The sequence below is a fragment of the Strix aluco genome, chromosome 2, assembly GCF_031877795.1.
Source record: "Strix aluco isolate bStrAlu1 chromosome 2, bStrAlu1.hap1, whole genome shotgun sequence".
NCBI lineage: Eukaryota > Metazoa > Chordata > Aves > Strigiformes > Strigidae > Strix > Strix aluco.
In genome coordinates, this window is record NC_133932.1 from 137,832,529 (window position 1) to 137,846,707 (window position 14,179).

At 50.2% G+C, this 14,179-nt stretch overlaps 1 protein-coding gene and 1 pseudogene across 1 annotated transcript in view; one reads left to right on the forward strand and one right to left on the reverse strand.

Moving 5' to 3' along the window:
- Positions 1-14,179, reverse strand: part of LOC141919976 (hemoglobin subunit rho) — a 118,228-nt gene that overhangs the window by 22,774 nt on the left and 81,275 nt on the right. The gene's annotated exons all lie outside the window — the stretch shown is intronic.
- LOC141920001 (olfactory receptor 52B2-like) lies at positions 1,046-4,211 on the forward strand (annotated as a pseudogene).

The following is a 14,179-nucleotide window of genomic DNA, read 5'->3' on the forward strand; positions in this document are numbered from 1 at the left end:
AAGGTACCCAAGTTTGAGTTTCTTCATTCTTTCATTAATTTCCACTCCCCCACAACCTTTCTGCTCACTCACTCGTTGACCACTCCGTTTGCTAATATTGGATTTTCTTTTTATGCCCCCAAAGAGAGCCCTCGCAGTGTCCAGGCCGATGCTGAGCACACAGAGAGTGAGAGCTGCTGCAGCGAGCAGACACGTGGCCTCTATTAATCACCCTGGCGCCTGGTGCCACGGCGTTTGGACACCCGCAGAGGCCGGCAGAGCCCGGCTGGAGGCTGCAATCGCCGCAGACCCTGTGTCCTCCCCGTAGGGTTGGTGGGAGGGGGTCAGCATCGCTCACCCGAGTGTCTTCGGCCACCCCGCCTCATCCTCATCCCACTGGGAAGGAGGGGGTATGGCACCCCCATGGCTTTGTGCGCTCTGTCCCATGCCGTGATCCCAAAAGGGAAGGCAACCTCCCACTGGGCAGCTCACGTTAAAGGAGTTCCACTCCAAACCCCGATAATTTTGTACATTTTCCATCCCGTTTGTCCGAGCAGCACAGAGCAGAGCTCTGCCACTCCCAGCAACATGGGACCCCCATGGGATGTGGGGGGAGTGTATAAATATCGCCGCCCCTCTCTGCAGGTGTCCCCTCGCGTTCAGACACAGATATCCTCAGATATCCTCAGATATCCTCAGTCCTGGCTGCCACAGGAGCTGGTGAGTTGTTTGCACTAGCTGTCGTTCAGCAGGTTGCTGCGGCTGAGGTGCCTCGTTCGAACTAGAAGGTAAAATTCTACAGCTGGAAGAAACCCCCCTGGACCCCTCCAAGCTGCAGCTTTAGGCTCTGAGATGAGAAACACCATTTTTCACCATGTAAATGCTGCTACTTTGGCTCCAGGGTCCTTCCCTGGCCTGAAGGGTCTGGTAGCTGCGGGAGAGTTTCCCAGGCTCCACCTGAATCAATATTTCATGCAGGAGCTCACAGCCGGCCTCTAAAAAGCTGATAGTCTGCCTGATGACCTCATGCTGCCTTTCATGTATAATTCCCAATAAGGGGACTGGGATGCGCATTCAAAGAAGCAAAACCCTATCAGCAAAGCCTTCTGCTGTCACCACCAGGTTATTGCGAGTCAGAGCAGCTGGAGACCTGGCCTTCACCACGCATCGTCTGTGAGGGGTTCATGGCTTTTCTTCACATTTTAACTAGTTTGGCTGGTGCTGCCCTCATGGTCCGTGGTGTTATTTCACTGGAAATATCACAAATCTTCTTCTGGGTAGGGCTGAGCAACTTGCATAGGGAGGGGAAGCACAGACACAAGTCCCAAGGTAGCGGCAAGGCGAAAAGCTGCAGCAGTCCCCGGCGCACACAGAGGATTCCCCACACAAACCCGGTGCAGGTCGGGTCACCGGAGGGGCTGGGCCTGTTCAGTGCCCGTCTGGTGGCAGATGTGGCCAGCTGAGACCAGAAAAGGAAGATGTGACAGAGTACGGGGCTGACCTCCCTCTCGGCTTCGCTCGGCGCAGGTTCGTGGAGCATCCGATGCCTTGCAGTGGTGGGGGTCTGCCCTCCTGCAAACTGGGGTGTGAATGGGTGAGGAGGGAGGTGAGGCAGGTCCGGAAAGAAACGGCATGTTGTATAAAATCAGTGTCAGTCAGGCCCCCTCATAATCTTTTGGGTGCTGCAGAACAAAAGCACAATAAATAACAGCTGGACAGGATGGATTCCTGGGCCCTTTGCCAAGCTTCTGCACCGATTTGTGAATTTTGGTAAATCCCGTTGCTGCATTTCAATATCTGAGTCTATGAAACGCACTTTTTAATCAAATTTATTACTTGATTTGGCGTTGGTATCTCAGGCACACTCCCCCGATGTGTGGGGGGGTGATTTTTTGAAACACTTTGGGATGCAGAGAAATAAAGGTTAAAAGAGCTGGGACTGTTCAGTGTGAGGAGGAGAAGGTGAGGGGAGACCTCATCACTCTCTACAGCTCCCTGAAAGGACGTTGTAGAGAGGTTGGTGCTGGTCTCTTCTCCCAGGGAATTAGTGACAGAACAAGAGGGAACGGCTTTAAACTGCAACAGGGGAGGTTCAGACTGGACATGAGGAAAAAATGTTTCCCAGCAAGAGTGGTCAGAGAGTGGAATAGGCTGCCCAGGGAGGGGGTGGAGTCCCCATCCCTGGGTGTGTTTAAGGGCCGTTTGGATGAGCTGTGGGGGGATGTGGGGTAGGGGAGAACTTTGTAGAGTTGGGCTGAGGGTTGGACTCGATGATCCCAAGGGGCTTTTCCAACCTGAAGGATTCTGTGATTCTATGATTCTATGAAAGTGCTCTAAGGAAACTCAGGTGGGTTTTTTGGTATTATGAACTGTGCTCCCCACCTCTTCCCCTATTTCCGCTTCCAGGGAAAGGAGGCCAAACTAATTCAGAAATCATCCCTCCATGGCAGCTCTCAAGCCAACTGGCCTCCAGCCTGCTGCTGGGCATGGCCGGCCTGGAGGAGCTGCACCTGGGGCTCTCCATCCCTTTCTGCCCGATGTAGGTCGTGGTGCTCCTTGGCAACACCGTCCTCCTGTTTGTCACTGGGACGGAGCGAAGCCTCCGCGAGCCAACGCTCCCCTTCCCAGCCATGTTAGCGGGGGCAAATCTCGTGTTATCCCCCTCCACAGTGCCCAAAGTGTGTTCTGGGCCCTTTCCAAGGAGGATGTCTTTCCACGCCTGCCTTACTCGGAGGTTCCTCACACATGTGAGCTTCATTGCAGCATCAACCATCTTGCTGGCCACGGCATCTGACCAGCACGTGGCCATCTGCAACCCTCTGCAATATGCCACAGCATTCACGCACTCGGTGGTAGCCAAGGTGGGGCTGGCTGCACTAGCCAGGAGCTTTTGTGTGATGTTCCCAACGACATTCCTCCTTCAGAGGCTGCCATACTGCAGGCACCGCCTCACGCCACACACCTCCCTTGAGCACATGGGCATCACCCGCCTGGCCTGCACCAACATCTCCCTTAACATCTGGAACAGCTTTGCCACCACCCTCCCATCCCCAGGCGTGGATATCGTGCTCATCGGGGTGTTGTATGTCCTCATTCTCCAGGGTGTTTTCAGGCTCTCATCCACAGATGCCCAACTCAAGGCAGCTGGTGCCTGCAGCTCCCATGTTTGCGTTATATTAATGTCCTACACACTGGCATTTTTCTAATTTTTCACTCATTGGTTTGGCCACAACGTCCCCCAGCACATTCCCATCCTCTTGGCCAACCTCTATGTGCTCCTCCAACCCATCCACACTATGAAAACCGAACTAATTCTAGGAAAAGAGGACTCGGGACACTCAGGACTGGGCAAGTGCAGGGACAGGGATGCTGCTCCCTTGAAAGGAAAGCACGAACGCTCCGCACCAGCGAAGCAGAGCATATGCATGTGAAATCACCCAGTTAATACCTTTCTTAGGCTCAGCCCCACATCACTGCTGATCACATTTCCTGCTAGATGTTTCCTCAGACTAAATTGCATCACTAATGGAAAAGGAGAAATTAGTGGGGAACCAAAGACCAGAATTTGGGCTGATGCAATCTGGTGTTATCCCATTACTGCCAGAGCTTTATCAATGGGTTTGGCTGGACCTACATGGTGATGTTCTCTGCTTGGACTCTGCTATGTCCAGCTCCCCACTGAGTGCATGTTTCTATATTTTGTACCTCTAAGTTTTCAGAAAACATCAAACATTTTCCTAGGTGAGAAAAACATATTGTGTTGGACTAAATGCAGAAACTACCATTCAGGTTTCTCTGACCTTTTCAGTCCAAGCTAGATAAACATAATCAATCCTTTAAATTTTACTGGACCTTCCTACTGTGAAGAGCCAGCACTTCTCCCTTTGCACCACTGAATTTTTGCTTATTTGTAATAGTTGGAGATCTGCCCCCAAATGAGATCTTTTTCAGGAAAACAAAACCAAAACCAGAAGTTTTAATAAATGGGGTGAATTATTATAAGATGGTTTGTGGCTCAAGGCTCTGCATCTTCCCAAGAGCCGTACGGAAGGCCACGCAGGTGAGCACGTCACTCCGTGTGCAATGGGAGCATCAATGTCTGTCCTCCCCTGCTCTGCATCCCACAGGGTCCCGATGCTGAGCCCCTCCAGACCCTTCCCTCCTGCCTGTCACTGCCAGGATCTCCCTTCTCCAGAGACCTGACTGTTCTCGTGAAACCTGGAGGCTCTTGAGATCCCCAGGATTGTTCCACCTCTGTCAGACTTGGTAAAAAATAATCAGAAAACTAAGAGCTTATGTGGAAGCTGACAGACAGACACAGACACACACACCTTGCTTTGATTTACACAGGAAGGTGAATCAGCTGTGAAAAACAGGAAAACTCGAAGAAAGGGGAAGTTGATAGGGATTAGTATGAATACTAATGTAGGAAGTGAGGGAAATTCATACTGGTTTTTTTTTTTTCACACAGAAAAATCCGTAACTAAGAGAAAGAAGGACTTTAAGAGATAGTTTTTCTAAGCAATAACTGAAAAAAAGAGAAGAAATTACTCAGTCACTGTATGGACAGTGAAACTATGGGTCAGCGTGGAAACGCTCAGGAAATGTTTGCCCTGAGGAAAAAGCCAGATGCTAAAGCTTTAACATATGCAAATGATTAAATATTTTCCTTCCAGGAGTCTGAAAAGAAGACATTAAAACAATAAATACAGGACCTTTCTCAGATCTGCAGCTCCAGGGGACTGGTATTTAAGAGTTTTAAAAGATCTTGGGGCTTTCGCTGCCATGCAGGGCGTACGTGTTTCCACTTGCAGGGTGACCCACGTGGTCGAGTTGACGAGCAGAGATGTTGTCCAACAGACAAAAAAAAAAGGCAAAAAAACACGGTATAAATTCCTCCCATTTATGGGGCAGGAGTTGAAGCAGAGAATTACAGATAATTACGTAATGTCTGCAGGCGGTGGAGAGCTTCTGAGGAAAGCAGGTAGCTCTGGTAATTTTCTGGAGGTGTTGCAGCCTAGGGCTGGGTAGGTGGGAAGGAGAACATGGAACAGCGGGTCACAGGGCCAGGAGAAGGAGTTGGAGCAGAGGGTGCTGGGAGGGGAAGGTGGGAAACCCACACTTGGCACTACCAAGCATCCCTGGGCAGCCTAGATTTCCTAGAGACATTTTTGAAACTCTGCTGGGCTGGGAAAGGACTGGGACCAGACTCTGGTCAGAAAGTCTCTCCCACTTGTGGACCAGAAAATCCTTCATTTCACCATCCCCAACAGAAGCAGATCAAGAAACTGCCCAGTGACCATCAGCCTGGTCATAACAAATCTCAGGTTCAAACCACAACACCAGGACAAGCAGTACTGGTCACGTAAGGCAGAGTTATGTGATGAGTAGGGCTAGATCCCAGCAGGGAGCTTGGGGTGGTAAAACAACTCTCTGAAATCCATAGATCTGTGGGGATCAGCCAGAGACCTCTGTGTGTTGATCCCCCTCTGCCTTCAGCATCCAACCTGAGATGGATGGAAGCGCCACGAGCAACCAGAGCCCAAGGAATTCCTCCTTCCCTCGAAGGCATGCAATCAGCAGGCCACTAATGCTCTTCGAGGATGGGTCTTGACTGTGTATGTCTTGTCCTTACTACTGTCTCTGTCCCCCAAAGGGATGCATCAGCTCATCCTGTCAAGGTCTTGAGGGAAAAACCAGTGTGAAGGATGGTTCAGCCTTCCCACGGCACGTGCCAGGAGAAGGCGGGCGCCGAGCGTGTTCAGAAAGGTGTCTGGAGGCAAAACTGGGTGAGCTCACACCAGAGCGTAACGGCAGAAAATGCTGGTGGAATGGGACTTTTGAGTGCCTAGCAGCAAGACTAATGCCTCCCCTCTCCAAACCCTGTTTGTCTGTTTACGTGGAGGTAGAAACACACCATAAATTCATGGGTTAGAAACACGCGCGCCACCGAGGAGGGAAAACCCGCAGTTCTCTGCTCGTGGGCTGACAGGCAGCAGGGTTGGTGTGTGCTGGAAACACCCGGCTCACGGCGCAGACATAAACCTCTCCATTTGTGCAGAAAACCCTGCCTAGACCTATGGCAAAGCCATCCTCGTGGTGGGGCTCTTACCCGGGTCTCTCTGAGCTGATTCATCCCACCCCGAGGACCTGCCTTGTCAGCTCCTCTGCAGACCCACAGACCCGGTTCTTAAACCTGCCTATCTGGTGGGAGCCTGCGTTTGCTTTGGCTGGTTAATCTTTAACTCTCCTTTGTACCCGCTGAGAATAACTGTTCTTACTGATAACCCCTTTCCAACCCTGTGATTGCTGTGTTCCCTAATTAACAGATACAAATTGCCCTAGCATAATATTGATGGATATACCCAGTACTCTGCTGCAGCATTTTAAACTCTATTGAAGTATTTATTCCTTCTTTTTTTTCTTTTTTTCACCAAGGAAAGCAGACAGAACATCATTCTAGACATTATTGTAAGAGCAAAATCAATAGAGGAAATTGTGTTTGGTTAAAATATTTATGCAGTTACATCACTCAGAGTTATATGCATTTCTTCTAATTAATAACATCTTCTGTGTGCAATGCAAGAATCCGCATCCGACTATAAAACCAGCACACCTTTCAACTGGAATTTCATTGCCCAAGTCTCAGCAGTTATTCAAGCTGGCACTGGGTGATGAGTTTGCCCTTAAACTTTTAACCCAATTCCCATCGCCTGAGCTGTGGGACTCCAGTGACACCCGCGAGGCTTTGCCCCCCGACCCCTGCGATCACAGTCAGACCCCCCAGCCCCGACGCAGCTCACACCATGATGGTGGAGTCACATCTGGCTTCCTGCAGCTTTCTGGCGGGCCGGGTACGGGGCTGTTTGGTTTTCACACCGTACACAATCGTGTTCATCATGGTGGGGCAGCAAGCAGATGTTGGCCATGAGGGTGTGAACAGTGGGAGAAGCATTTTTTCCTGAACTTGTGAATCATAGACAGACCAGTCACTGGGATGTCAAAGATGAGGACAGCACAGATATGGGAGGTGCAAGAGTTCAAGGCCTGGGACTGCTCCTCCTTGACTGCAATATTCAAGACAGTCTTAAGGATCATGATGTACAACAGAACAAGTAACAGTGCGTCCAAAGCCACTGAGGAAAGAGCAATCACTTGAGCCATAAGTGCTGCTGTCTCATAAAAGTCACATAAATGTGATGGGGCCACACTGATGATACCCTGGTTAGACAGGAAAGAGTGCGAGAGACTGTTTAGCCAGTGATGTTGCAGCATCTTCAGGAGAAAGGCGGCCAGGAACACCAGAATCATGGCCTGGATGGTGGAGCCCACACCATTCTTGGTGCCACGGAGTGTCCCAGGAGGGGTGTATGCCTCGGGGGCTGCAGACCATGACAGCGAGGTCAGAAGCTATGTCCATGAGCATGGCAGATTTGAAGGTGGAGAAGCTGTGGGTGAAACACATCCAGTTGAGGTATGTGTCAAAGTGGACGGCTTGGTCATAAAACCAACACAGCCCCGGCTCCAGCATCTCCACTGTCTGCTGTACCGGGAGACCCAGACTGGGCCCAGTGCCCAGACACAGTCTCACCAGTGCTGAACTGTTGGGGAACCGCGGCCCCGCACAGCCTGTGTGCCCCAGCACCCCCAAAGACCCACCACTGGCCACCTTCGCTGCAAGGTCTCCTGGTGAGGTCGGGGTAACTCGTGCCCACCAGGACCCCCAGGCCCTTTGACCTTTTCCACAGATCTCCTTTCTGGCCACACAGTCCTCATCTAGAATAAAAGCACCAATTAAAATTAAATTTAAAACAAAACCTGTGGGACAAATCTATTCTGACCGAAGGCCAGCGGTGGCAACAGCACACTACATCCCCAAGCACTGTTTTTATTTGTGCTAATGACCGTTAATAATAACGACTGTTACGGCTCAGCTGTATATTTGAACTCTGGGGGATTTACTTTCTAAGCAACCTCACATTTCATAATCCTTGAAGTGTTCTGATTTCAGCAAGATTCAACTCACAACCACTTCTATTTACAATCCTACTATCTCAGCCATCCCCGGTAGCTCCGATGCCCACTTAGAGCCTCCTCTCTGGGAGCTGTGACCAGCATGAGCCACAGCTAGCAACCCTCTCACAGAAATGCCTCCCCCACTTCAGTTGGGAGCCCCTTTGTTACAGATAGGGAAGTGCTTTGGTTTTTTTCTTTTCTGGAATTTCCCATGGAACAAGAATAAAAGTCTGCTGCTGTATTGTCAATCAATTTTGAAAGCCTTTTTGTCAGAAGCGCGATATCCCTCCTTCCCCGAGAGGCAGACGTAGAGAACCATTCATAGCACTTCCAGCAGCACTCACAAAATTAATACAGCCAGCTGCTGCACTTCTCACCAAATCATACCGTTTGCACCTGAAGTAGAGTTGAAATCTAAACGCTTAGAGCTGAGTTTATCTTATAATCCATGAGGAAGTAAAACTGGAAAGGCTCAGGAGGCCAAAGGGGTCAGCGACCCGCTCACGCCTCTCGTAGCACAACGGCACGCGTCTCACAGGCGACGTCGCTCCGGATGCATCCCGGCGCCGCGTCCCTCCTCCCGGCACCGCAGCACCGGGCACTGCTGCACAGTGTACAAACACCCCTACAACCTCGCTGGTCTTTTCTGCTATCTACCTGCATTTTTCCCATCCTGAATGTGATTTTTATTCTATTAGGGGGAGTTTTTTCAGACCTTCCCTTCAATTTTTCAAAATTACCCTGGGTACTAATCCTTCCCTTTTCCGTGCTCTGGAAAAGCTGTGGATTTAATAAGTATTTTCTTTACTCTGCTACCCAGACTAATATAAGGTCCAGGACCCTCATTTAGATTCTCACTTCATCTTTCTTTGCAGTAGCACAAGAAATGGGATTTGAAACTTCCCCATAATGGTTCAAGCTCTGCAATATTCTCTGGCTCATTTATGAAAGCACTATGCAATATGCATGCTAATTCATCTCAAAAATTAAGTGAGATCTTCTTTCCCCCTATGTACAAACTTTGCTACCTTTCCACACAAGAGAAATTATCTGTTTGATATGATTTGTATTTGACAAATTCGCAAAAGTTCCTGCTTGTCTCATTACTTGCCAAACCCATTATTTGATCATTCATTTATGTATAAGTTTTCTAAGGACCATGACTAGATTTTTACCCCAGAGTCTAAACGCAAGAGCATGAACCTCCCAGGGACCCCCTGACCGGTGAGTTGCTGGGAGGGTTTTTGGGGAGCACCACGACCTTGGTGGTACAAGGACGCGTCTGCTCGTGCATGCTCCGCTGGGGCTGGCCCCCTTCCCATATTTTTCTACCGGCTGCTATCAGAGCATTCAGACTTCCTTTTTTTTTCCAATTTTAAAGACTTTTTTTTTTCTCACTTCTTTTTTCCAGGCTTCTGCTCTTCCCTCCCGCCCTCCCCGTGGTATCTGAACAGCAGTGACGAGGTAAAATTGTTTGTTTTAGTGCTGCTTGAGGCTGAGATGAGACCAGTCATCAACCTCGGTATACGACTGTAAAATAGAAATGGCACCGTTGCCCTGAACAGAGTCTCTCCAGACTCACCTTGGCTTCACTGAAGAATGTCAGGGTCTAAATGCAAATAAGGGAGGACAAGCTACGTGTCACTTCAGGCCCCACCAGGCGCAAACAACAGCATGCACTCCAAACTCTTGGAGTAATCGGAAACATTTTCAAGAGCGAGACATTAGTTTGTTTTCTATGGATGACTAAGAGCAAAGTGAAGAATCTGAAAGCTAAGACCCATCAATAGGGTGATTTTTAAGCAAACACCTGGATGGATGAATGTCTAGACAGATGTTTTCCTCAATGAATAATGGAGCGTTTGCGGCGGCCAGTGCGGCAGAGGCAAAGCCTTCTGCTTGTCATGATCCTTATGTAGCACTAAAAATCCCCTGAATGCATTTGATATGAGAGGTGTAGGGACTCCTGAGGGAGAATTTATCACGGAGCCTGGTGATCCGTGGAGCGACTGACTCAGCTGCGAGCCTCAGCTTTGAACTGCAGATCACCTCTAACGCTGCACAAGCAGGGAAACGCTCCTGCGTGTTCATTCAGCCTAGAATGGTCTTTGCCTCTTTCCACTTCTGTGCTTAACTTCTTTTCACCCTCACGGATTGCAAGAGAGAGAAGTGGATGAATCCACGTGACAACAGACTGTCGGTGGTTCACCAGCAGGCTCCAGCTGATGGGGGCTGTGGCAAGGCAAGACGGGCGCTGGCCCTGTTTAAACAGAAGAGCAAACATCGTTACACACTTACGCATCTTCCTGATGCAAACCTCCCCTGCGAGCAGTGTCAATGACACTAATAAATCCAAGCAGTGGAGGCTTCAGCTCTTCCAAGCCTTTTATATACATACATGGAAAGGCAGTGCTCGCATCACCAGCTAAAATTCTGTTCTTTATGGTATTTACAGATACAGTCCTTCTGCTGGACCTTGAATCACCACCACAGGGGCCAGCTTCCACTTTTAGAGGAATAAAGAATATATATTTTATAAACTGGCATAAAATTTATATATATTTTATAAGCTGGCAGCTACAGCTCCAGCTCACAGCAAGCAAACTGCTCCTGCCTGCGCATCAGGAGGCTGCTTTGCTGCGTGCAGGAGCTCTCCCCCACCATGCCCCTCCATTCCCTGGGGTGGGTGTCTCCAGCCTCCCTGCTCCTGTCTTTCGGGGAAACCAGCACCATGCAGCGGGTGGCCAAAGGCTGGGACGGCTGCACGTCGGCTTCCCAAGTGGAGCTCAACGCAATCCTTAAATCTAAAGCCAGGTTGCGAAGAACGACGCTGAGCTGAGTGGCTGGGTCGGTTGCTCCCACCCTGCCCCGTGGTGGGGTGCAGCACTCCACGGGCCGCACACCTCACCCCAGAGAGGCCCCCCCGGAGCTGGTCCCACCACTGTCCCACCTTCCCAAGGTGCAGCGGGCAGCGGGACCCCATCCCAGCACACAGCATTAGCAGCCAAAGTGACCCACGGCGACTGAGGTGGGATGGAGCGCAGCTCAAGTGGCCGAAATGGGAGAGGGAGAGACACAAAGCTGCAGGCTACGGCCGGGATGGCGGGGTGTGGAGGGAAGATGAGGCAGGACCTGTCCAGGGAGGGAGGAACATTTCTGCCGTTGCGTTTAATCACCTCGTGCTCAAAGCAAACGGAAAACCTGCAGCTCTGGTGACTGGCAGGCAGGGACAGGCACTGCGGCATTCCCGTGCGTGGCACCATGGCCACACCGCTGCCTGCAACCTCTGTGTGTTCGGGGTGGAGAAGGAGCCCGGCCATAGGTGGGTTACAGACTCCAGACATCCCGGTGCTGTCACAACTCACTGGGACACAGTGCCAAGTCAGGTGCCAGGGAGGGTGGTTGATGGTTTGGGTCTCTCCAGCAGTTCCTGCCTTGGGGATGGGTATTAAAGATGCTGGTGAGGCAGCGAGGATGAGCAGAAAAAGGTTTATTGTGTTGGAGCTGGAGCCATGGGGGGAGGACACGGTGTGGCAGCCTGGGAGGGCTCCTCGGCTGGCTCCTGGGATGTGGCCGGGTACCACGGGGCAGCTGTGTCCTCCAGAGCTTCTCACGCGTGTGCACAGGGCTCTGGAGGATGGAGGAGAGCCCAGATGCTGCCCCCAGATCCCTGGGGGGGGGGGGGGGGCGGGGGGCACACGTCTGCCCCACAGTCCCAAGGTCAGCTGTCCTGAACAGACGCTGGGAACCTCCCATCACCTCAGAGCTGGGTCTCAAGGCAACCAGCAGAACACCATAAAAATGCAGCCTCCCGATTCCACAATATGCTAAAAACAGGCATTAAACAAATGTGAGATGTGTGCCATAACTCCCAGAGCCGTTTTCTTAAGCTATATTTAGCTGTGAAGATTGCTACCTTTCAGACTGGAGGAACAGCTTGTGAGTTTGAAAGATTTTTATAGTTTTTCTGACTGCAAGTTCATCTAATAAAAGACAGCACCTCTCACCACAAACTATATTTGTCTGACATATTTGCAGCTACATACTTACAGTAGCTACGTATTTATAATGATATTTTTATAGCTACAACAAACACTACCTCTGCTAGCTCTACCCTCGGCGTTTCTGCCGTCCTGCCCAAAGTTTCCCAAAGGCCCCACAATCTTTCTGGGGGACTTGTGTCCAGCAGTTCTCTTCTCCCTTTTTGCAGGTGCAGGATGCTGCAGGTGGCATCAAGGATAAAGCGCGTCGACGGATGCTCAGGCAGGAGTCAGACGTGTTTCACATTCAGTTCAGTCAAGGACTGTTAGGGAGGGAAGGGATGCGTGTCTTTTATTTCCCAGATTCCTCCTAGCTTGGGATGTGCGGCCTCCTTGTGAAACAGGATTGGAGACCCGAGCAAACATGTAAACAGAGCTGGAGGAGATGAGGTTTAAAATCTTGGTAAGATGAGGTTTAAAATCTCGGTTTCAGTTGCGCCAGAGATGCAGGGAGTTCATTTTGCTTTAAAACACGGTGCTGAAAAATACTATTAATCACTATACAGGCTTTCCTCAGTGCATATATTTTCTAAAATGGCTAAAAACATCTAACATAAGGAGTTAGAACTATTCAAAAAGATAAGTATCGGTGGAAGAAGACGGTATTGCTGAAGGATAAAACCCTGGGGTTGCAATCAGAACATTCGTGACTGTGGAAGCATTTCCAGCAGGCAGAGGTGCTTTATCCCTCATGATTTTACCTGAGTGAATAATTTTTCAATAAAGCGTAGTGAAAAAAATCTATGTACTGTTCCAAATGTTGTGCTGCCGTTTCAGCGTGGTTCTAATAAGTCAGCAAAGGATAGCAATGAGGTATTTCTCCTTCTCGAGTGTGAGCGCGGGCGCAGGGCACCACGCCGCAGCGATGCGCTGACCTCCTCCTCCACGCGCTCCACCCCCCCAAGGATGATGGTTTCTGTCTCTTGTCTGCACCCAAGAGCACAGGCTGGAGTCCCGGCAGGATATCAAAGCCAGACGGGAGGTTCCTTGTCCTGGTGGGGCCACAGCTATTTCAAGGAGAGAAAAAATACAGATCTGTATCAGCAGGCAGGGGCAAACTCCCCGCTGAGTTCCCATCAGCCGGGCAAAGGAGCGATGAAGCGTGGTCATTGGTTCAGGGATTGCACAGCAAAACCAAGGCAGCCTTAAATCTGAAATTCTCACCAGGGTGAGCTGCAAGATGCAGGGGTGGTACAGACAGTGCTGTCCCCAGCCTGGAACCACCATCGCTGGGGGACAGGCAGAACGGAGAAGCACAGCAAGCTGCTCCCAGGAGCTTTGTCCGACGTGCAGCTTTCCCTTGTGCTTCCAGCCTTTGTGTGCTGAACAGAGCCACTCTGCTCATGTTTTACACTTAAGGGCTGGTGCCCATTTTCATGTAAGATGATGTTTTAACGTCGCCCGTTGGCAAATCCAAAATGGCTTTAGGATTTGCCTTCCAAGGCAAAATGAGGTGTGGTTTGTAACCGTGACTATAACTCACTGCTGGAACTAGTGACACCAGACGGTGGTGAACGTTGTCCCTGAAGGTGTTTCACCCAGAGTCTTCCTAACAGATCTCTGTGCCACGAAACAGTTTGTGTGGAGCACAGAACCTTCGGGGGAAATGTGAGAGACGACATCAGACCCATTGTCTCACCTGTCTTTAAACGCTGCGTCCTGCAAGTCAGAAGGAAAAAGCGTATCTAATACAGAGGAAAAGGAACAGAAAGAGGGGAAGCTGCTGAAAAACGCCTGCCCTAGGAACCCTCCCAGCCCCTCCACTCAGTTTTCCTGAACTTGGGGAAATCACTCTTCTGAAGCTCAGAATGGATGCATTATTAATAGGAAAAGTTTCCTGACTGCCTTGGCTGAATTTTAGAGATATTGAGAGTGTTTTGCAGCTGGCTGCACACAAGCTACACAGTGTGTCTGCTGCAGCTATGAAACACATAACCATGATAAATATAGTTGTCTCTTTTACTCAGTAATTCAGTATTTCTACAAGCCCTTTGTCGTGGTTTAAGCCCGACAGGCAGTTCAGCCCCACACAGCCGCTCGTTCACATACCCCCCCCCCCCCCCAGTGGGATGGGAGAGCACTGGATGGGTAAAGGAGTAAAATTCATGAGTTGAGATAAAGACAATTTAATAGATAGATTAAAC